The following is a 23,063-nucleotide window of genomic DNA, read 5'->3' on the forward strand; positions in this document are numbered from 1 at the left end:
ATTGGTCACTATTATCTATCAACATCCATGGACTCAACTCGCCAATACAGAGACACAGACTAACAGAATGGTTGTGGAAACAGGATCCAACATCCTGCTGCATCCAAGAAACACAGCTCTGCAACAAAGATAAATACTACCTCAGAGTAAACAGCTACACAATGTTTTTAAATCAAACAAACCCAGAAAACAAGATGGGGTAGCTATCCTAATATAATATCTAATAAAATAGACATTCAACCAAAATTAATCAAAAAAGATGAAAAGGAACACTTCATTCTCATCAAGGAAAAATCCACCAGGAGGACATCACAATACGGAACATTTATGCCACAAATACAATAGCACCTGAACAAGTAAATGAACCATTATTAAAGCATAAATCACACATCAATCCCAACACCTTATGAGTGGGAGACTTCAACCCTCCATTCTCACCAAGCGACAGATCATCTAGACAGAAGCTAAGTAGGGAAATAATGACATTTACAGAGGACTTAAATAAAATGGACCAAACAGTTGTCCACAGAATTTTTCACCTAAATTCAATATAGTATACCTTCTTTTAAGAACCTCATGGAACCTTCTCAAAAATTGAACATATAGTAGGGCACAAAGCAAGCCTCAACAGGTACAAGAATACCCAAATAATCCCATGTATCCTATTAGGCTTAAAACTAGACCTCAACAACAACAGAAATAACAACAACAACAAAAAAAAGCCTAAATACAAATGGAAACTAAACAACTCTCTTCGCAATGGCAGCTAGGTCAGTGAAGAAATGAAAATAAAATTTAGAGACTTTCTAAAATTCAAGGAAAATGAAAGCACAACTTACCTGAACTTATGGGACTCAACTAAAGCAGAACTAAAAAGGAAGTTCATAGCATTAAGTGCCTCCAGAAAGAAGTCTGAGACATCTTATACAAGCAATTTCATGGCACACCTAAAAGCCCTAGAAAAAAAGAAGCAGACACAACCAAGAGGAGTAGAGGATTGTAAATAATCAAACTCAGAGCTGAAATCAATGAATTAGAAACAAAGAAACCAATTCAAAGAATCAATGAGACCTTGAGCTGGTTCTTTGAAAAAATCAACAAGATAGACAAAACCTTAGCTAAACTAACTAAAAGACAGAGAGACAGAAACCAAATTAACAAAATCAGAAATGAAAAGGGAGACATAATGGCAGAAACTGAAGAAATCCAATCATTAGGTCTTACTACCAAAGCCCATATGCCAAAAAATCAGAAAAATCTAAATGAAATAGATGATTTTCTTGATAGATTACATTTGCCAAAATTAAATCAAGATCAGGTAAATGGATTAAGTAATCCTATATCCCCCAAGGAAATAGAAGCATACATCAAAATCTCCCTTCCAAAGAAAGCCCAGGGCCAGATGGTTTCAACACAGAATTCTACCAGACCTTCAAGAGCTAACTCCATTGCTCTTCAAACTATTCCACAAAATAGAAACAGAAGGAACATTACCAAACTCATTCTATGAAGCCACAGTTACCTTGATACCTAAATCACACAAAGACCCAACAAAAAAGAGAACTTCAGACATCTCTCTCTTATATATATTGATGAAAAATACTCAGTAAAGTACTTGCAAACTGAATCCAAGAACACATCAAAGATATCCACTATGACCAACTAGACTTCATCCCAGGGTTGCAGGGATGGTTTAATATATGAAAATTCATTAGTGTAATCAACCATATATACAAACTTAAGGAGAAAAACCACATGACATCTCCTTAGATGCTGAAAATCATTTGACAAAATCCAACACCCATTCATGTTCAAAGTTTTAGAGAGATTTGGGATACAAGGCACATACCTAAGCTCACTAAAGAAAATATACAGCAAGTCTATAGCCAACATCAAACTAAATGGAGAGAAAATTAAAGCAATCCCACTGAAATCAGGGACAAGGCAAGGCTGTTCACTCTCTCAGTATCTCTGCAACATAGTATTTGATTTCCTAACTAGAACAATAAGACAACTAAAGGAGATCAAGGAGATACAAATGGGAAAGGAAGAAGTGAAAGTATCACTATTTGCAGATGATATGATAGTATACATGAGTGACCCCAAAAATTCAACTCAAAAAAGATTAGTAGCCCTCCTGTATATGATACACAAAAGGGCTGAGAAATAAATTAGTGAAAGAACACCCTTCACAATAGCCACTAATAACAAAAAGTACATTGGTGTGACTATAACCAAGGAAGTGAAAGACCTGTTTGAAGAAAGAAATCAAAGAAGATATCAGAAGATGGAAAGATCTCCAATGCTCATGGATTGGTAGCTTTAAACACAGTGAAAACAGCCATCTTGCCAAAAGCAACCTACATATTCAACACAATTCCCATCAAAATATTAACACAATTCTTTATGGACCTTGAAAGAAAAATTCTCAATTTTATATGGAAAAAACCCAGAATTGCTAAAATAAGCCTGTTCAACAACAAATCATCTGACTATTACAAATAAAGCTGCTACAAACATGGTTGAGCAAATGTCCTTATTGTGTACTTGAGCAAATTTTGGGTATATGCCTAGCAGTGGTATAGCGGGGTCTTGAGGAAGCACTATTCTAATTGTCTGAGAAATCACCAGATTGACTTCCAAAGTGGTTGTACCAGTTTACATTCCCACCAGCAATGGAGGAGGGTTCCCCTTTCTCCACAACCTCTCCAACATGTGTTGTTGCTTGAGTTTTTCATCTTGGCCATTCTGATGGGTGTAAGGTGATATCTCAGGGTCGTTTTGATTTGCATTTCCCTAATGGCTAATGAAGTTGAGCATTTCTTTAAGTGTTTCTCTGCCATTCTATATTCCTCTACAGAGAATTCTCTGTTTAGCTCCATTCCCCATTTTTTAATTGGATTACTTGGTTGGCTGTTTTTCAGCTTCTTTATTTGTAATAGCCAGAACCTGGAAACAACCCAGATGTCCATCAACGAAGGAATGGATACAGAAATTGTGGTATTTTTACACAATGGAATACTACTCAGCAATCAAAAAGGAGGAAATCATGAAATTTGCAGGCAAATGGTGGGATCCAGAAAAGATCATTCTGAGTGAAGTATCCCAGAAGGAGAAAGACAAACATGGAATATACTCGCTTATATAGACCTAAAAGATAGGATAAACATAATGAAATCTATACAACTAAAGAAGATAATCAAGAAAGCAGACACGGGGTATGATGATCTATCCTCATTTAGAAAGACAAATGGGATATGCATTGAACGTATAACAGGAGTCTACCGCAGAAAGCATCTGAAAGACTCTACCTAGCAGCGCTCCAAAATAGATACTAAGACTCACAACCAAACCTTCGGCAGAGTGCAGGGAATCATATGAAAGAAGAGGAGTTTGGTGTGGAAAGGATAGGAGCTCCACAAGGACCAAACGTATCTGGGCACAGGGTCTTTTCTGAGATGGACACTCAACCAAAGTCCATGAGAGGATAAAACCTAGAACCTCTGCTTGGATGTGACCCGTGATAGCTCAGTAAACAATTGGTTTCCCATAGTAAGGGGAACAAGGACTATTTCTAACATGAACTCAATGACTGGCTCTTTGACCTCCCCACCTCCCAAGGGAGGAGCAGTACTGTTAGGCCATAGAGGAGGACTTTGCAGCCAGTCCGGAAAATACCTGACAAAAAGGAGTCATAGGAAAGGGGAGGAGGTCCTCCCCTATCAGTGGACTTGGAAAGGGGCAGGGAGGAAATGAGGGAGGGAGGGTGGGATTGGGGAGAGAATGAGGGATACAGCTGGGATACAGAATTAACAAAATGTAACTAATGAGAAAAATAAAATTATAAAAAAAAGAAAGAAAAGTATTTTCTTACACATAAACAGACTGAAATATAAATAAAATAAGATAATTAGAAGTAAAACAAAACAAAACAAAATAACAAATCATCTGGACGTATTTCCATCCCTGATCTCAAGCTGTAATACAGAGCAATAGTAATAAAAAATGCATGGTACTGGCATAGAAACAGAATGAAGAATCGATGGAATTGAATAGAAGACCCAAAAATGAACCCACATACCTATGGATACTTGATTTTTGAAAAAGAAGCCAAAACCTTATAATTGAAAAGAACAAGTATCTTCAATAAGTGGTGCTGGTCGAACTGGATATCTACATGTAGAAAAATCCATATTTGTCACTGCACAAAACTAAAGTCCAAGTGGATCAAAGACCTCATCATAAAACCAGACACACTAAACGTATTAGAAGAAAAATCAGGGAGGAGCCTTGAGCTCATTGGCATAAGAGACTTCGTGAACAGAACACCAACAGCACAGGCTCCAAGATCAACAATCAACAAATGGTGCCTCACAAAAACTGAAAACTTCAATAAAGCAAAGGACACTGTCATCAGAACAAAAAGACAGCCTACAGACTGGGAAAGGATCTTCATCAAACCTTTATCTGACAGATGGCTAATAAGAAGTAGGTTGTTACAGCAGGAATACAAAGTCAGTAAACTGTAATTAATAAAATAAATAAATACATTTTAAAAAGATGACATAAAGACAGTTTATTTCTTTTAAATCTCTTTTCTAGCTGTAAATACTGTTTCCTGTAAATATCACTTCTAATAAAAAATGCACACAACAAACAAATAAATTTATAAAATGGTTCCACAGTACTAATCATCAGTATAATAAAACTTAAAACCCCAAAGATATATTGTATTCCATGACAAAATGCCTATCATTAGAAACATCAAAGACAAAAAATGCTAGAGAAATTTTGAAGAAAAGCAACACTTGAATACCCACATTGTCAAAGAAATGTAAATTAGTATTAACATTATAGAAAAAAATATGGAAATTCCACAAAGATTTGAAAATAGAAGTACAAAATTGTAGAGGTATCAGTTGGTAGAGTGCTCATTTAGCATGCCCAAAGCCTTGGATTCGGCCCATAGAACTACATAACAGGGCAAGTTGTGGCATATAAATTCAATACTCAGGATGTGAAAGGAGGAACATTGAAAACCCAAGGTCATCCTAAGATATATAATTAATTCAAGGCCAGCCAGGAATAACTGAGACAGAGGCTTAAGAAGAAGATGAAGAAGGAGGCAAGAAATGAAAGAAATACAGAAAGAAAGACAAAAAGGAAGAAAGGAAGAAAAGAAGGAAGGAAGGAAGGAAGGTAGGAAAGAAGGAAGGAGAAAATGAAATAGAATCACTGTATAATATAATATTCAACTAATAAACACACACACACACACTATATATATATATATATATATATATATATATAATTTAAATTGGCACATTAATGGGATGTTTGGTGTACCAAGATATGAATTAACTTAATAGTCCATTAATGACAATGGATTAAACAATGTGATGCCTGCAAGGATTGCACAAGATCAAGACAGTCTAGATAAGAGAAATTCTCTCCAGGGCCCAATATACACCCTGGAACTATTTGCAGTTGAGGGCCTGAGAATCATGTGGTCCTGAGGGTATATTGCCAATGATAGAGAGAAAAAGAAAAAGTAAGAGAGAGAAAATAAGAGAGGGACCACGTGTGGGTATTGGCCCTTTTAAGGGGCACGGTAACCACGCCTTCCAGGAGTGGTCACATGGCTGGCTGGGGACACACGATGACATCACAGGAGCAGATTGTGTTCCAAAATACTAACAGATTTCCCTTGATCCAGTTGGTGGTCTCATATACATATGGGAGCACTAGTGTATTATCAAAATACACTAGTGGTGGTCTCATATACATATGGGAGCACTAAGTGTATTATCAAAAATTAGGGAACAGTACCTAAACCATTTACATTTTCCATTCATCCATGTATTTTGTTGTTGTTGCTGTTGCTGTTGTTGTTCTGTTAACTTATTGTTTTTTTCTTTAAGACAGTTGGCATGAATTGACATTATTTTGCATTATTTATTAATTCATAATGTGTAATATCTACTGGAATATGGTATGTTTCCTCATTTTCTTTAAATGAAGAAATATCAAAAGCCATCCTCCTTATATAACAATTTGTAAATATATATGTATCGATTAACTATTAGTAATTTACTTTTCCTCAACCTCAATATCTTTTCATGAAATATAAAAGTGTCAATATTTTTAAACTTTTCCTTTATGTTTGTATGCATTCTCTCAGAGTAGGTTTTGACATTTTTGTAGCCAACTTTCTCTGGCATTTTTTGATGTTGTTGTTGAAACAGCATTCAACATGACCAAATTTCAAATAAATTAAAGAATGCATGTTTTTGAACCCACTTTCCAAGTTTTTGCTATTTTAGAAAATTTCTTTAAAAGATAAACACTAAGGTAATTTAATCAAAGGTTAGAAAGATAGTTAAAATGCTTAAGCAGCAATGTATTGACACCTAGAGATCTCTGAAAGCATCACTCATCAATATTAGGGAGAGTTACAGAAAATAAATTTCATATTAATTGCAAGGTTCACAATCTATAATCCAAAGCACAATGAAATAATATAAAAGAACAAATAGACAGGTACTGTAGATAACTACTTGCAGATCTCTTATGTGGAAGAATACTGACCAAGCGATGTTAATGGTAAGCCTGTGCATTCTATGCATGCACAGTTGGCTCTAAGTTTTCCACCCATAGTTCACCTTTGCCCAAGCAGTTACTATTGTCCTATACATATATGCTGTTTTTGTGATCTCAAAAATTTTCCATTTCTCTTAAATATAGCAATAATAGAAAACTGAAAGGAGTTTAGCTATAGATTTGGGCTCTTTTTTAATATGTTTTTCTATTTTTTTAATTTTTATTAATTAGAGTTTATTCACTTTGTATCCCTCCTGTACTTCCCTCGCTCCTCCCCTCCCAATCCAACCCTCACAATCCAACCCTCCCTCTTCCCCACCCGTGTCCCTCTCCCAGTCCACTGAAAAGGGAGGTCCTCCTCCCCTTCCCTTTGATCCTAGTCAATCAGGTTTCATCAGGAGTGGCTGCATTGTGGTCTAGAAAGGCTCCTCTCCCGTCAGGGGGAGGTGATCAAAGAGCAGGCCAATCAGTTCATGTCAGAGACAGTCCCTGTTCCCATTACTATGGAGGCTACTTGGAAACTGAACTGCCATAGGCTAACTTTGTACAGGGGTTCCAGGCCATCTCCATGAGTGGTCCTTGGCTGGAGCACTGGTTTCAGAAAAGACCCCTGTGCCCAGACTTTTAGGATCCATCACTCTCCTTGTTTAGCTCACGTCCTCTCCAGGTCTTATTATCTCCCACTTCTTTCATAAAATTCCCTGTACTCTGCACAAAATTTGACTATGAGTCTCAACATCTGCCTTGATACCTTGCAGGGTAGAGCCTTTCAGAGGCTCTCTGTAGTAGGCTTCCGTCCTGTTCCCTGTTTTCTCCCTCCTCCGATGTCAATCATCTTTGCATTTCTGAATGGGGATTGAGCATCTTAGCCAGAGTCCTCCTTACTGATTACCTTCATTAGGTGTACAAATTTTAGTATATTTATCCTATATTATTCGTCTAGTATCCACTTATGAGTGGGTATATACCCTGTGTGTCTTTCTGCTTCTGGGACACCTCACTCAGGATGATTTTTTCCAGTTCCCACCATATGCCTGAAAATTTCATGATTTCCTTGTTTTTTATCGGTGAGTAATATTCCATTTTATAAAAGTACCATAATTTATGTATCCATTCCTCAAATGAGGGGCATCTGGGCTGTTTCCAGGTTATGGCTATTATAAATAAAGCTGCTACAAACATGGTTGAGCAAATGTCTTTGTTGTATAATAGAGTGTCTATTGGATATATGCCTAGCAGTGGTATAGATGGATCTTGAGGAAGCACTATTCCTAATTTTCTGAGAAAGCACCAGATTGTTTTCCAAAGTGGTTGTATTAAGTTTACATTCCCACCAGCAGTAGAGGAGGGTTCCCCTTTCTCCCCATCCTCTCCAGCTTGTGTTGTCACTTGAGTTATTCATCTTAGCCATTCTGATGGGTATAAGGTGAAATCTCAGGGTTGTTTTGATTTGCATTCCCCTGATGACTAAGGACATTGAACATTTCTTTAAGTGTTTCTGTGCCATTCGATATTCCTCTATTGAGAATTCTCTGTTCAGCTCTGTACCCCATTTTAAATTGGATTACTTGATTTGTTGCTGTTTAACTTTTTGAGTTCTTTATATATACTGGATATTAACCCTCTATCAGATATAGGGTTGGTGAAGATTCTTTCCCAATCTGTAGGCAGTCGTTTTGTTTTGATGAGAGTATCCTTTGCTTTACGGAAGATTTCAGTTTCATGAGGATCCAAAAATTGGTTGCTGCTCTTAAAGCCTATGTTGTTGGTGTTCTGTTCAGGAAGTTGTCTCCTGTGCCAATGAGTTCCAGGCTCTTCCCCGTTTTTCTTCTAACAGGTTTAGTGTGTCTGGTTTTTTATTGAGGTCTTTGAACCACTTGGACTTTAGTTTTGTGCAGGGTGATAAGTATGGATCTATATGCATTTTTCTACATGTAGACATCCAGTTAGACCAGGACCATTTGTTGAAGATGCTATCTTTTTTAATTGAATGGTTTTGGCATCTTTGTCAAAAATCAGGTGTCCATTAATGTGTGGGTTTATTTCAGGGTCTTTTATTCAGCTCCATTTTGGTTCAATGCCAGTACCATGCAGTTTTTATTACTGTTGCTCTATAGTACAGCTTAAGATCAGGGATGGAGATACCTCCTGAAGATCTATCTTTTCTTGTAGAGGACTGTTTTAACACTTTTGAGTTTCATTTTATTCCATATGAAGTTGAGAATTTTTCTTTCAAGGGCTGTAAAGAATTATGTTGCTATTTTGATGGGAATTCCATTGAATCTGTAGATTGTTTTGGTAAGGTGGCCATTTTTACTATGTTAATCCTGCCAAGCCATGAGCATGGGAGATCTTTCCATCTTTTGATATCTTCTTCTAATTCTTTCTTCGGAGACATAATTTTTTTTCATACAAGTCTTTGACTTGCTTGGTTAGGGTCACACCAAGGTACATTATGTCTTTTGTGGCTATTGTGAAGGGTGTTATTTCCCAAATTTCTTCTCAGCTGTTTTCTCTTTTGTATACAGAAGGGCTACTCATGTTTTTTAGTTAATTTTGTATCCAGCCACTTTGCTGAAGGTGTTTATCAGCTGTAGGAGTTCCCTGTTAGATTTTTTTGGGTCACTCAGGTATACTATCACATCATCTACAAATAGTGATAATTTTTCTTCTTCCTTTCTGATTTCTATCCCCTTGATCTTCTTTAATTGTCTTATTGCTCTAGCAAGGACTTCCAGAACTGTGCTGTAGAGATATGGAGATAGTGGGTAGCCTTGCCTTGTCCTTGATTTCAGTGAGATTGCTTTAAGTTTCTCTATGTTTAGTTTGATGTTGGCTATAGGCTTGCTCTATAACGCCTTTACTATGTTTAGGTATGTGCCTTGTATCCCTGACCTTTCCAATACTTTAAACATGAATGGATGTTGGATTTTATCAAATGCTTTTTCAGCATCTAAGGAGATTATCATGTTTTTTTTTTTTTTCAGTTTGTTTATATGGTGGATCACATTGATGGATTTCCATATACTGAACCACAGCTGCATACCTGGGATGAAGCTTTCTCTGTTATAGTGGATGATATCTTTGATGTGTTTTTGTATTCAGCTTGCAAGTATTTTTGCATCAATATTCATATGGGAAATTAGCCTGAAATTCTCTTTCATTTTTGGGTCTTTGTGACGTTTAGGTACAAAGGTGACTGTGGCTTCATAGAATGAGTTTGGTAGTGTTCCTTCTGTTTCTATTTTGTGGAATAGTTTGAAGAGAACTGGAGTTAGCTTTTCTTTGAAGGTATGTTAGAATTCTGCACTGAAACCATCTCGGCCTGCCCCCCCCCCTTTTTTTTTGGATGGGAGACTTTTGATGACTGCTTCTATTTCCTTAGGAGATATAGGACTATTTAATTGATCTACCTGGTCTTGATTCAGCTTTGATAAGTGGAATTGATCAAGAATGTTGCTCATTTCACTTAGATTTTAAAATTTTGATGCCTATAGACTTTTCAAATAAGTCCTAATGATTGTTCGGATTTCCTCAGAGTCTGTTGTTATGTCCTGCTTTTCATTTCTGATTTTGTTAATTTGAATAGTGTCTCTCTGCCTTTTAGTTAGTTTGGCTAAGGTTTTGTCTATCTTGTTGATTTTCTCAAAGAACCAGCTCTTGGTTTTATTGATTGTGGCTCTTAAAGGAAGTTAAGAAGCTATGAAGTAATCATCTGAAGTACTATTTGCAGTTTATAATGTTTTGCCTGATTCGAGAGACCCCAAAAGACCAATAGGAGTGGAGTCCATTGCAACTCACAACAGGATCTTTATTCAAGTTTAAGCTCTGGCTGCCAATCTTCCCTAAAGCAGCAGGTTTTTAAGTGAGACCTGGAGTCTCAGGGAGGCAGTTTTTAAAGGGGAAAAAATACAAACAAACAAAAACAAAAAACAAAACAAAACAAAAAAACAGCAAGCCTTGCATTTACAAGGAAGGGAAAGTTTTTGGTGGTGGGTTAAGCAATTAAGATGTCCTTTAGGCAAATTGTTCCAAACCACCTGGCCAAACCTACAGATATATAAGATATCTGTGTGATAGCCTGCTGGCAGAATGGATGACCCATTAACACATTCTGTGTTATTCATGACAACCTGCAGGGTGGAGGGCTATATGGCCCTTCTTGGAACCCAAAGGTGAGGGTCAAGTTACTCCAAGGTCAGTAAACTTAAGATAGAGTCTAAGAAACAGAATGGAGCCTCCCTTGCCATCTTTAGTTCCTTCAATAATAATAGACAGAAATTTTAATAAAGTAATTTTCAGAAGACAAGGAATCAAAAGAGGCTAATATGTAGGTTTAAAAATAAAGTGATAGATGCAATCCTAAGTTATAAATTAGAAGAGTGGAAGAAAATCTTCTAATAGAGATTTATAATACAACATTGTACTTATCAAACAGTTTGATCTCTCTGAGAGTAGTGATTTTTTTTTTCAAGGAAGGAAATGCCAACTGAATTATAGCATTTAAAGTCACTCTTATTAGATAGAAATCAAGAAATTCTTTGAACCAAAAATACTCATGATGTGTTATCACACAGAACATTAACAATCATTATCAAAATAGAAGGTCTGTTGGTTTACTGAGATCAAAATTTGCTTTGATTCCATATAGAGTATATTTATTCTCTCTTGTTCATAACTTTTAATCTCTTTCCCTTCTCCTTTGTCTTTCGTCTCTCCTCCTTTCTTTTCTCTTTCAAGTTACTCATTAACAGAAAACCAAACAGCTTTATAAATTGGCAGCCTGGACTAATTCTCAAGAAAGAGAAATGAAAATGGGAAATTATTTCAATTAACTTTATTATTAAAATTTATTATAATTATTAAATTATTAAATATTATTAAATTAGTATAATTATTATTAAAAACACCAAACACCAAAAGTAACCAGATTCATAGTCTATACATCTCAAAAAATTTATGTAGTTAAAGTAGACATTGTGAAAAAACATTAATGAATTTGTTTAAGGGGATAAGCTAATGAAGGACACCGATTAACCTGAAAGCTTTGAGTGCACAATAAATATTAACTTTTTTATACTATAACTCTATTGTTAATAATAGCATTAGGTTTATAATTGGCAACAATTAGTCTACACCAGAGTTTCCTAACTTCATCTTGAGGATTAAGAAGCAATATGTTTCATTTAAATATAATAAAAATTAAGGTAAAACAAATTAGAATAGAACAAAACAAAGGAAAAGAGCCTAAGAAAAGGCATCACAAACAGATATAGATTAAGAGACCACTTATTCATACACTTAGGAGACCCATTAAATCACAAAACTAGAAGCCTTATTATGTACTCAAATAACTTGTGTGGAAAAAAAAAAAAAAAAAAAAAAAAAAAAAAAAAACAGCCCTGGCATGATATTTTGAGACAAAGAATCTCCAAAGATGTTGTTGAAGTAATTTTCTGTTGGTCATCTATTGCTAGTCATGTGACCTAGCTTTAAGAATAGTTTGTTTCCCATGGGACGCCCTTGGAGAAAACTAAATTTCTCCTTGCAAGTGTTTAACAAGTGTAGATAGCATCTGGGCGTGTCTCCACTTCTCCTTTCAGCTCTAAGACCCCATCTAGTATAGGATCATGAAAGCCCTTCAGGCCCTGTGAATATTGCTTCAGTTTCCATGAGTTCATATGCATGTTTATCCAAATTTGACACTCTCTCTGCCTCCTCTTTGGCAGGGTTACCCTAGCTCTGATTGAAAAGTTTTGATGAAAGCATCCCATTTATGAATTAGTATTCCAAGATCTCTCATTCTCTGCATACTGCATGCCTGTGGATCTTTGCATTTGTTCCCATCCAGGAGAAAGCATCACTGATGATAGCTGAGTAAGGAATAAACTACGAGCATAGCAGAATGCCATTAGGAGTTATTTTATTGCCATATTCATTTACTAGAACATTAGTATTTTGTTTTCCTCTAAATTACTTGGCTAACTAGTATCAAGTTGCTGCTCACCCAAGCAATGTAGGATATTTCTATCATCTTGTGTAGTAGGTCTTAAGTCAAAAAAGATATTGGCTGGTATCCTGTCCCTGTTCTATTGTTTTGAAGATACATTATGACCATGGTAACTATTACAAAAAAATTGAATTATGGGCCTCCTAGTAGTTTCAGAGGCTTAGTCCATTATCACCAAGATAGAGAGAATGACACAGGCAGGTGCTGTTCTAGAAACATAGCTGAGTGCTACATCCTTATCTACAGAAAGAGAGAGAGAGAGAGTTTAAGTGAGTAAGAGAGAGTGTATGTGTTTTTGATACCTTAAAGCCCAGCTCCAGTAATATGCTTTCTCCAAGGCCCCATATCTTGATCTTTCTAATCCTTTCAAATAGTTTCATTCCTTCATGACTGAGCTTTCAAATATATGGGCCTATGTAGGGCATTATTACTCAAACCATAACAGTTGGTTACTCCCACAAATTTTGTGCCACTACTACACTAGCATATCTTGCAGCAATTATACCATTGTAGATGAAAGAGTCTGTAACTGGATTAGTCTTTATGTTTCTTCTTTTGTAGCATGTGCCAAGCACAAGTCTCTCTTCATTTTTTTTTTTTTTGTATTTTTTTATGGACAGTGGTTACATCTCTACTTGACCTTTTCTATCTCCTTCTACACTCTTTGCTAGGATGGAAACTAGATAAATGACATGAGTAAGGTATATCTTGGAATAATTTATTTGTGAAAATTGTAAGTGACATATGAAAACATGTCTTTATAATTTCAGATCTTTCTTATGGCTTTTTCCTGGAGCAGATGAAACAATATAGTTTTGTTGTTTCTTCTCCTTAATTTATAACAAAACCGAATTCTGATTTATAGAAGACAAAAGAAATGCTGCATTTCAAAGATAGCCACTGAAACCACCACCAAAAAACATGACAGGTAGCTGGGCAAAGGATGATATAGCTGTTGGCATCAGTGGACAGAGATACAGCTGCTTGACACTCATATTAGTAATGTTTGGACCTGGGTACTACCAATAGAACTATAGCCTCTTAATGGTTGTAGATTGACTCCTTGTGGCTTATTTTTGTAGTTAATCTCACATCTCTCTTCCCTTGAAAAAATCTTCTGCACTTTCATTAAAATGCCCTTTTTTTCATTAATCTGAATATAGATCTTATTTACCTTTCTAAACCGTTACATTTTTATTTCTTCTCTATCTTAGTCACTGAGTCAAGAATATTACAATTAATTTTGGGGGGTATTGTTGCAACAATGTGCTTACTAATTAAATGAGCCTGTTATAATTATATTCTTTAATGAAGTAGAATAAAGATTATACTTTAGCTTCACAACTTAAATATCAAATAAGTATATCCCTTTCAGTAGAAGTTAAACAAGAAATGTAAGTAAAAGGAGCAATGGTTTTAAATGCACCTTTGTCGTTCTCATAGATAAGACCTGATAGAGGCAGGAGTCATTCATGGCTAATTAGCACAAAGCACTAAATAAAACAAGGTATTTATCAGGTAGAGAGAGGAAGATATCATAGGCATATTTTCAAACGGAGTGTGAAATAGATAACAAATGCTTACTATTACTGAATGCACAGAAAGGAATATACAACTTAGATAATATACAACAGCAAGGTGCTCAGTCACTGAATATTTTACCAGTAGAAATGAAATGCAACTGTTCTTCAATTTTCATTGTTAATAAAATCTGCTCTTCATAAACAAGAATCAGTCAAACCTAGAAATATATTTATCAGTGTTAATCTATGAAATCCTTAATTATGTTTTGGCTTTTCCGTCTTGTACACTGCATCTACATGATGAATTAAAGGGTAGATGGGACTATAAAATTATTTCCAGGCAAATACAGCCCCTTGAATATATAAATTAAGAATCTTTAATATTATTAAAGACTGTATGGAACTACAGAGCTCTCTTTGGTAAAGACCATTTGTGATATAACAAGAAGGGAAAGAAAAAAACAAAAGGAGTTAGTGATCTGCTGTTGAGCAAAAAAAGACAACACAAATCTGTTAAGGAGCCACAGAATTAGAAAATATGCTACTTGATTGCATTACATTCTTAATATTTTACAATTAAAAATTAAGAACTCCAATGTTTATATATATATAAATGTCACTGATTATAATGTCTATAGGATCCGTTTCTTTATGATTTTCCTACGGAGAGCCAAGATGGCAGTGACTAGGGCACACAATTTCTGAGAGGCAGAGGATGTAAAACTCCAAAATTAGTGAGTGGAGGGGCAGCTAAAGCCAGAAAATTGACATTGAGGCTTCCTGAACAAGAAAGAACATCACTTGAGTTGAGACTTTTAGATTCAGGTCTCCCACGAGCTTCTCTGGGGACAGAGAGAAGTGAAACTTTGAACCCCTTGCACTTCACTTTTCTGAACCTCCCTACAGTGCCAGAGACCTTCAGCAAAAAACTCACTGCCTGGGGACTGAGACAGCAGAGACAGGGCTCCTAGCTTCTCAGCTGCTGCTGCTAGCTGTACCTGCCTTCCAAATCCTAGATCCACAGTACCATCCCCCTAGGTCCCAGGTCTGCGAGTAGCCATACAAACTCAACAGGGCCTCCCAGTCAGTGACTGTATGGGCCTCCCAATCACTCAGTGGCATACAGCCAACTGTATAACCACCAAAGTCCAGCAGACCATTCAAACAAACCAGGTATATCAGGCACTGGGCCACTTAGGTCTGTGGACCAGAGTTGTGGCTCCCCAGGACTTTCCAGCAGACACCTGGAAGGCCTCCCAGTCCACAGCTGCAGGTAGACTCCCTAGTTCGGAGGGTGCAGCACCACTGAGCTGTCAGAGCTTGATGGTCCTCCAGCATTTGACTCAGCAGATCCAAACCTGTGAGTAGAGAGCAAGGGTATACTGATGCTTGCTGATGTGACCTGCTAGACAGTGAGTGTGCACTCAAGAGCTTGCAGAGCCTCAGATCCAGGGTCCTTCTCAGTTAGCAGCCAGACATCAGATCCCTCCCACATACACATCCACTGTGGGAAAGGGAAAGATTCTTGGGACATTGAAGCACCTGCTCTACAGGTCCACCAGTGGAATTCAGGAAAACAACACCTGGAGCTCAGTCAGAGACAAATACCAGTAGCCTGTAGAACACGGAAGTATTCAGAGAATTTACATAAGGAAATTGTGCCCACGACTATCAAGAGTACCTGCACACTTCAGCCCATGCAACCACTTCGGTGCCTGCAAGTCAGGTCCCTCCCAAACACACAAGGCTTCTACATTCTCTAGCATCCTGTCCCTCAAGACACACCTCCACGCACATGCATACAGTTGCTCACACTTGTCCTTCTGGACCCGCAGACTTTCCTCCCAAAGGTACAGCTGAAACACCAATGCACATGCTGAAACCACTGGACCTCTCTCATCTTCCTGAAGAATTTTCCAGACACCAGATGAATATGGAACCAGTTTGAACTGCAGAATCCAGGAACAAACAGTGAAGGTTACAGAGAAGCAAATGGCCAGAGGTCAGCAAAAATAAGGACATTATGGCTTCACCAGCAACACTCCAAATCTATGTATACTCCAAATCATTGGAAACACAGGAAAATGACTTTAAAGCTATGCTTATCCAGTTATAAGAGGCACTTAAAGAGGAAACAAACACATCTCTCAGAGAAATAGCCATACAAATGGAGACAGTTAAAGATGAAACAAACAAAAACAAACATATCTCTCAAATAATTGGCCAGAAAAGTAGAGGCAAATAAAGAAGAGATGAACAAAACTCTCAAAAACAAAAATAAAACAACAACAACAACAAAAATAGGCAAATATAGCTAAACAAATAGAGGCACAATTAGTGGCATATAGACAGGAAACAAAAAAAAATAGAAGCCATCATTCAGAGACAGGAAGCCATATTAAAACAGATTAAGAAAATGGTGCAGGGCATAAAATCAGAATTAGAATCAATAAAGAAAACACAAACAGAAAAACTCTGGAGCAAGAAAACATAGAGAAAAGATCAGGGACCACAAAGGTAAGCATCACAAATAGAATACTAGAGATGGAACAGAGAATCTCTGGTGCTGAAGATACACTCACAGAAATTGATAATTCTCTCAAAGAAAAACCAGAAAAGTCCCAAACACAAAACATGGAAGAAATTGAGGACTCCATGCAAAGGGAAATCTAAGAATAATAGGAATTGATGAAAAAGAAAATTCCAGTCTCCAAGGTCAAGAAAATATTTTCAAGAAAATCGTAGAAGAAAATTTTCCCAACTTAAAGAAAGCGATGACCATAAACATATAAGAGGCCTACAGGACACTTAATAGAATAGAACAGAAAATAAACTCCTCATGTCACATCATAGTCAAAACACTGAATCTACAAAACAACAACAACAACAAGATATTAAAAATAACAAGGGAAAAAGGCCAAGTAACACGTAAAGGTAGCCCTATCAGAATCACACCAGACTTCTCATCAGAAACTATGGAAGCCAGAAGGGACTGTACAGATGTCATGCTTTAAGGGATCACAGATGCCAACCCAGACTACTATACCTTGCAAAGCTTTCAATCAACATAGATAGAATAAACAAAATATTGCATGAAAAAAACTAAATTTAAGCAATATCTACACAACAAACCAGCCCCAAAGAAGATACTAGAAGAAAAACTCCAATCCAACGAAAACAAGTATAACCAAGAAAACATAGGTTACAGATAATTTCCCAACAAAAATTTAAAGAAAACAAGTGATGAATCACAGTAAGACCACCAACTCCACAATAAAAAGAACAAACATTCATTGGTCACTATTATCTACCAACATCAATGGACTCAATTCGCCATTAAAAAGGCACAGACTAACAGAATGGTTGTGGTACCAGGATCCAACATTCTGCTTCATCCAAGAAACACACCTCTGCAACAAAGATAAACACTACCTCAGAATAAAGGGCTGGAAAAAAGGTTTTCAAGCAAATGTACCCAGAATACAAGCTGAGGTAGCTATCTTAATAGCTAATGAAATAGACACTCAACCAAAATTAATGAAAAAAGATGAGGAGGGGCACTACATTCTCATCAAAGAAGAAATCAACCAAGAGGACATAACAATTCTGAACATCTATGCCCCAAACACAAGAGCACCTACAGTTATAAATGAAACATCATTAAAGCTTAAATCACACATTGATTCTAACATCTTAATAGTGGGAGACTTCAATATTCCACTCTCATCAAGTGACAGATCATCTAGACAGAAGCTAAATAGGGAAATAAAGGCACTTACAGAAGCCCTAAATCAAATGGACCTAACAGAGGTTTACAGAACTTTCCACCCAACTCAAGAGTACACCTTCTTTTCAACACCTCATGGAACCTTCTCCAAAATAGACCATATAGTTGGATACAAACCAAGCCTCAACAGATACAAGAAGAATGAAATAATCCCTTGTATTCTATCTGGCCACAATGGACTAAAGCTGGACCTCAATAACAATGGATATAGCAAAAAGCCTACGCGCACATGAAAACTGAACAACTTGCTACTCAATGACAGTTGAATTAACGAAGAAATAAAGAAATTAAAGACTTCCTGGAATTCTTTAAAAACAAAGGTACAACATACCCATATTTATGGGACACAATGAAAGCAGTGCTCAGAGAAAAATTCATAGCACTAATTACCTTCAAGAAGAAATTTGTGACATCTCATACAAGCAACTTAATGGCTCAACTGAAAGCCCTAGAAAAAAGAAGCAGATCCACCCAAGAGAAGCAGAAGGGCAGAAATAATCAAACTCAGGGATGAAAACAACAAATTATAATCAAATAAAACTATTCAAAGAATCAATGAAACCAAGAGCTGGTTCTTTGAGAAAATGAAAAAGATAGACAAACCCTTATCCAAATTAACTAAAAGGCAGAGAGAAAGTATCCAAATCAGCAGAATCAGAAATGAAAAGGGAGACATAACTACAGACACTGTGGAAATCCAAACAATCATTAGGTTGTACTACAAAAGCTTATATGGCACAGAATTTGAAAGTCTAAAGGAAACAGAATTTTCTTGACAAATTCGATGCCCCTCACGCTACGACTCTCTTCAGACAGAAAAGGGATCTTGGAACTACAGCCACCATTGTTACTACCATCTCATTGGTGGCTGTTGGAGCTACCACCGGGGCATTAGCCATGAGTCATACTGGGCAGACTGCTCAGACCCTGAACGATCATTTAGCCAATGTAGCTCATGCCTTAGTTGTACATAAAGGAATTAATGCTCAACTAAAAGGAAGCTTGATGGTGTTCAATCAGAGGATTGACCTCGTGCAGGAGCAAATTGATACCCTATGGCAAATCGCTCAACTTGGCTGTCAATGAAAATATGCTGGAATTTGAGTCACTAGCATATAACATGAGAATTTTTCCTGTGCTGCAAATCTGTCTAAACAATTGTTGAGCTATATTTTAGGTAATTAGACTGGAGAATTCGATACTACGATGGAGCAGTTGAGAGTGGCCATTGTCACAGTAAATTCTACCAGAGTGGACGCAGGACTAGCCACAGGATTATCATCATGGATTGCTGCAGCCATGAATCACCTGAAGGAATGGGCGGGCATGGGAGTGTTACCAGGCCTTCTGGTGTTGGTCTCCTTGGTTTGCCTGTGGTATATATGTAAGATTAGAGTCTCACAACAGTGTGATGCAGCCATGATCATTCAGACCTTTACAGCCATTGAAGCAGGACATTCTCCCCAAGCATGGTTGGATACCATAAAAAGCTAAAATGATACGCTCAGGATGCAAGGCTAAGCACTGCACTCAGGGTCAGCCGCTGTGGACCCAGAGAAGAGCATGTCTGATTGCATGCGGGTTGATGCCCCAGGTCCCGCCTCTGAGAAAAAGGTATCGGACGGGTCTGATGCTCTTTGGGTGGATGACACCTAAATGAACATCGGTACAAAGTCTCAATTTATTTCTAATATCAGAGATCAGACCTCTACTCTTGCCTGATGCGTCTAAAACAAAAAGGGGGAACTGTAGAGAGCTGCGGAATGCTATGCCTTAAAGATGGAGCTGGTTTCTGCCTTCCACCTTCCTGATGGTGAGTGCTCTCTGTCACGAACAATTCCACATTTGGCTAAGGCTGAGGATCTGGCTTGCTTCCATGTATGTGGACCTATCTGCATTGCCCACGTGGCACGCCTGGGTTGGCTACCCAGAGGCTATTTAAGCTGTGGGCTGGCTTTCCCCAGGGTCGGAGGATTGTTCAAGGTTCTTGAATAAACTGAAAAAAAAATTAAGTCAAGATCAGGTAGAAAGATTGAATAGTCTATATACCCAAGGAAATAGAAGCAGTCGTCAAAATTCTCCCTTCCAAAATAAGCCCTGGGCCAGATGGTTTCAGTACAGAATTCTACCAAACCTTCAAAGAAGTGCTAACTCTAATTCTCTTCAAACTATGACACAAAATAGAAACAGAAGAAACATTACCACACTCATTCTATGAAGCCACTGTCAACTTGATACCTAAACCACACAAAGACCCAACAAAAAAGATCTTATTAGACCTATCTCTCTTATGATCACTGATTCAAAAATACTCTGTAAAGTACTTCAAACAGAATCCAAGAACACATCAAAGATGCCATCCACCATGACCAAATAAGCTTCATCACAGGCGTGCAAGGGTGGTTCAATATAAAAAAATCAATCAATCAAATCCACTATATAAACAAACTGAAGGAGAAAAACCACATGAAAATCTCCTTAGATGCTGAAAAAACATTTGACAAAATCAAATACCTATTCATGTTTAAGGTCTTGGAGACATCAGGGATACAAGGCACTGACCTAAACACAGTAAAAGCAATATACAGCAAGCATATAGCTAATATCAAACTCACTGGAGAGAAATTTAAAACAATCCCTCTGAAATCAGGGACAAGGCAATGCTTCCTATTCTCTCCATAGCTCTTCAACATAGTACATGAAGTCCTAGCTAGTCCAATAAGACAAGTAGAGGCGATCAAGGGGATACAAATCGGAAAAGAGGAGATCAAAGACTCACTATTCACGGATAATATGATAGTATATATGAACGACCCCAAAAATTCAACCAGAGAACTTCAGCTGATTAAACACTTTCAGCAAAGTGGCTGGATACAAATTTAACTAAAAAAAATCAGAAGCCCTCTTGTATACCAAAGACAAAAGGGCAGAGAAAGAAATCAGGGAAACAGCACACTTCACAATATCCACTAATAACATATAGAAGACCCAGAAATTAACCCACACACCTATGAATACTTGATTTTTTTACAAAGAAGCCAATACTATTCAATGGAAAAGGACAGCATTTTCAATAAATGGTGCTGGTGAAACTGGATGTCTACATGCAGAAAAATGAAAATAGCTTCATATTTTTCACCCTGCACAAAACTAAAGTCCAAGTGGATCAAAGACCTCAACATGAAACCAGACTCACTAAGTTGGTTAGAAGAAATAGTGGGGAAGAGCCTAGAACTCATTGGCAAAGGAGACAACTTCGTGAACTGAACAACAACAGCACAGGCTCTAAGATCAACAATCAATAATAAATGAGATCCCATGAAACAGAAAAGCTTCTATAAATCAAAAGACACTGTCATGAGAACAAAATGACAGTCTACCAACTGGGAAAAGATCTTTACCAACCCTATATCTGACAGAGGGCTGAAATCCAGAATATATAAAGAACTAAAGAATTTTTAAAAAGCAACAAATCAAGCGATCCAATTAAAAAAATGAAGCACAGAGCTAAACAGAGAATTCTCTGTAGAGGAATATAGAATCTCAGAGAAACACTTAAAGAAATGCCTAATGTCCTTATCCATCAGGGAGATACAAATCAAAATGACCCTGAGATTTCACCTTATACCCATCAGAATGTCTAAGATCAAAAACTCAAGTTACAACACATGCTGGAGAGGTTGCTGAGAAAGTGGAAAACTCCTCCATTGTTGGTGGGAATGTGAAATTGAACAATCATTTTGGAAATCAATCTGGCACCTTCTCAGACAATTAGGAATAGTGCTACCTCAAGATCCAGCTATACAACTCCTAGGTATATGTCCAAAAGATGCGCAAGAACAAATATAGGAAATTTGCTCAATCATGTTAGTAGCAGCTTTATTTGTAATAACCAGAACCTGGAAACTACCCAGGTGTTCATCAAAGGAAGAATGGATACTAAAATCATGGTACTATTACAAAATGGAATACTACTCAGTAATTAAAAACAATGAATTCATGTACTTTGTAGGCAAATTATGGTATCTAGAAAGATCATCCTGAGTGAGTTATCCCACAAGCAGAAAACATACATTATATACTCACTTTTAAATGGGTACTAGACCTATAAGATAGGATAAATATACTAATATCTGTATGCCTAAAGAAGATAAACAAGAAAGAGGAGCCAGTGTAATATGTTCAGTCCTCACTTAGAAAGACAAATGGGATGGACTTTGGAAGTAGGAGAAAAACAAATAACAGGACAGGAGCCTACTATGGAAGGCTTCTGAAAGACTCTGTCTAGCAATGTATCAAAGCTGGTGCTGAGACTCATAACACACCCTTGGGTAGAGTGTAGGGAATCATATGAGAAAAGGGGGCGTTAATATGACCTGGAGAAGACAGGAGCTCAACAAGGACCAAATATATGTGTGCACAGGGGTCTTTTCTGTGACTGTTTCTGCAAAGAAGGACCATTCATGGATATAACCTAGAACCCCTGCTTGGATGTAGCCCATTGCAGCTCAGTATCCAAGTGGGTTCTCTAGTAAGTGGAACAGGGACTGTTTCTGACATGAACTCAATGGCTGGCTCTTTGACCTCCCCCCTCCCCGAGAGAAGAGCAGTCTTGCTATGCCACAGAAGAGGACATTGCATCTAGTCCTGAAGAGACCTGATAAGCTAGGGTCAGTTGGAATGGGAGGAGCACTTCCCACATCAGTGGACTTAGAGAGGGGCAGGGAGGAGATTGGGGAGAGAAGATGGGATTGGGAGGGAATGAAGGAGGGGTCTGCTATTGGGATACAAAGTTAATAAACTGTAACTAATATAAAAATAAAAAAATTAATTAAACAAAACAACAACACAAAAAGAGAAGCCATAGGTTGGGCCCTACAGACCACACAAAAGACCAGTGGTTGCTTATGGACTGATAATTATTGAGCATGATGAGCTATCTCGGAGACACACATCTTAGTTACTGTTTGATTATGGTAAAAGAAATACATGACTAGGGCAACTCTAATAAAAGAAAGCGATGAATCAGAAAAAAAAAAAAAAAAAGAATGTATTACCTGCTGAGCTCTAGTCACCATCTCCTTACAGGCTGACATTTGATAATGTATTTAGTACTGATACAATTGTCTGTGCTTGTATTTTG

Source organism: Meriones unguiculatus, chromosome X (assembly GCF_030254825.1).
Source record: "Meriones unguiculatus strain TT.TT164.6M chromosome X, Bangor_MerUng_6.1, whole genome shotgun sequence".
Taxonomy (NCBI): Eukaryota; Metazoa; Chordata; class Mammalia; order Rodentia; family Muridae; genus Meriones; species Meriones unguiculatus.